This window comes from Triticum aestivum, chromosome 4B (genome assembly GCF_018294505.1).
Source record: "Triticum aestivum cultivar Chinese Spring chromosome 4B, IWGSC CS RefSeq v2.1, whole genome shotgun sequence".
NCBI lineage: Eukaryota > Viridiplantae > Streptophyta > Magnoliopsida > Poales > Poaceae > Triticum > Triticum aestivum.
Window position 1 is genome coordinate 632,854,063 of NC_057804.1, and position 3,090 is coordinate 632,857,152.

Below are 3,090 nucleotides of genomic sequence, written 5' to 3' on the forward strand. Positions count from 1 at the left end.
TCTCTGCCACACACTTCTGGCCTTACTAAGTTGACGCGTCCCCTAAAAAAACAGAGTTGACGCGTATGCAAGGCTTTGTCAACTTATAGTCAACACACAGTTCTAGCAGCAGTGGCCGTTGGATGTCCATCCAACGGATGCCGTGCTTCTTCTTCAATCTCAGATATTCTAGCTTCACCCACGCAAAAAATGATTCCTCCCCCTGACATCTGGGGCGCACCATTTCGGAAGCTGACCTGTGGGCCCACTAAGTTGACGTACCAAGGGCTTTGTCAACTTAGTCAATATAAACGATTCTAGCTGCAGTGACCGTACGATGTCCATCCAACGGCCGTCGTGCTTCTTCAACCTCTGGTCCTCTTGCTCCAGCCGCCCAAAGCAGCGCCGGGCGTGCCGCCTGCTCCTGCCTCCCGTGGCCGGTTGTGCTGCCGCGGAGGCCTCACCGCCCCCTACTACTCCCACCGCTGGCCAGGCCATCCCTGCACTCACCCACACCCCCTGTTATTCTGCGGCGACGGCAGCACAACCAAACCAGTGAACCCTCGTACTCCTCTCCGCGTGTGCATCCACTGCCGCGTCTTCCCCGGCTCCGCGTTGTCCCCTTCCCAGGCCTCGCCGTCGTCCATCGCCGTGGTGCTCTCGGTGCGGCGTGGTCAACGTGGTCAAGGAACGACTTCCATCGGTCGTGGACTGTACATGGAGAGGCTGACAGCTGGGTCCACGACAGCCGCAAGGAAGTGCCTCCTTATTACGCGCAAAATAATTATTCCTCCACCTGACAGCGGGGACCCACCGGACAGGCTACCGTATTTCGCGAAAAAAATGATTCGCCCTTGACTGCTGGGACCCACCAGCTACATCTTCGCACGCAAGGAAGTGCGTCCGGGGAAAAATGATTTGCCCCCTGACTGCTGGGACCCACCAGCTACATCTTCGCACGCAAGGAAGTGCGTCCAAAAAAAATGATTTGCCCCCCTGATTGCTGGGACACACCAGCTACACCTTCGCACGCAAGGAAGTGCGTCCGGGCAAAAAAAAATGATTCGCCCTCCTGACTGCTGGGACCCAGCAGCTACACCTTCGCACGCAAGGAAGTGCGTCCGGGCAAAAAAAACACAAGACGATTCGCCCCCCTAACTGCTGGGACCCACCAGCTACATCTTCGCACGCAAGGAATTGCCTGACAGTCGGGACCCACCTGGTTGAAGCGTACGTAGCATTGTCATTCTGGTCGCGAACGTGTACGTACATATATACTGGTCGATGTAGAGGCGCGCACGTGTCGTAGTAGAGGCGCGCATGTAGCATGTACACGTACGTACATCGGCCAGGGTGCAAGAAAGAAAATACGGCCACATATGTGTACATATGGGCGGGGTCTCGAATGCCTACTCACGCATATGTACGGCCAGGGCTCGTGTACATGGCTGGCTCGGAACGGAGAAACAGCGTCGTCGTCATGTTCATGGGGAGGCAACGGAATGCATCGTGTTCATTGGGAGGCAACGGAATGCGTTGTGTTCATCGGGAGGCAACGAAACACGTGGGAGTCAACCGGCTGGGTCGGAACGGAATGTGTTGTGTTGTTCATCGGGAGGGCTTGGATGGAACAGGCGATGGAAACGAGGCCTAACGTACCGCAGAACGGAGGAAACGACCTTGTGTTCGACCGGCCACGTTCGAAACGGGATCCTGTTCATCGGGAGGGGTCTGGCGTACCGCAAAACGGACCTCCTACGGTCGAAACGGGGGTCCTGTTGATCGGGAGGGGTGTGGCGTACCGCAAAACGGACGAAACGGACCTCCTACGGTCGAAACGGGGGTCCTGTTGATCGGGAGGGGTGTGGTGTACCGCAAAACGGACGAAACGGGACTTGTGTTGGAGCGCTACGGTCGAAACGGGGGTCCTGTTCATCGGGAGGAGTGTGGCGTACCGCAAAACGGGACTCCCCGAGATACTGTTCATCTCGACCGTCGACCTCCTCCAGCCTCCACGGGCTACCATCGACCTCCTCCAGCCTCCACGGGCTCCTGTTCATCTAGCCTCCACCACGCGCTACTTCATCAGCTACTGTTCAACCACCCCTCCACGGGCACCCCTCCACCGTCTACTGTTCATCCAGCCCTCCACACCACGGGGTCCTGTTCATCCAGAGGCAATGCCACCGCTCACTGTTCATCCAACCCCCCTCCCCCCCGCAACGCTCGCTGTTCATCCCAGAGGCAGCATCGATCGGCTTCAGTTAGCAGCAGTAGCGAAGGAATCGCTCGAGCGGGTTCAGTTAACAGCCATCGATTGATCGCTCGGGTTCAGTAACGCGTAGCCTGGAGTGCAATTGCTCGGGTTCAGTTAGAGCCCAATGGCTCGCTCGGGTTCAGTTAGAGCCAACGCCTCGCACACACGTGCGTACGTGTATGAGAGAAACGCGCATCGCTCGGCCCCCGACCTCCCAACGTAACAGGGAACTCGCCGAAATTTTCCTCGCCCTCGCTACTACCACGGTTTTTCCCGTCATGGACGGCCCAAAGAATGTCATGCAGCTGCATCTCCAGCCCGCCCAGGATGAAAAGCCCATTTTATGTCATGTTTTTTTCATAGAAGTAGGAGCCCACCACATCTATGATGATATCGGGTTTTATCACAATAATTGTCATAGAAGTGTCATATGTATGACAGAAAAAAATTGTTCGACCCAAAATGTCACGGATGTGTCTTTTTTGTAGTGCTTCTCGGCACCCGGCAGTGAAGTATTCAATGGACTGCACCTCACACACGCCCTCGCAGGAGTTGCGCAGCTCGGCCCAACACGTGAGGTAGTCGCGAGTTGATTCGCTGGGGCCTTGGACACACAAGGAGAGCTGGCGGGGCTTGGGAGGCCACTTGTGCGTGCTGGTGAAGTTGCAGATGAAGGCTTCGGTGAAATCAACCCAACTGTTGATGCTGCAGGGCTTCAGGCTGTTGAGCCATGTCCGGGCTGTGCCCTGGAGCATGAGCGGGACGTACTTCACAGCAACACTCTTGTTGCCATTCACTATGCTGACGACCGTGAAGTAGTCGACTAGCCAGTCTTTCGGCTTCATGGAGCCGGT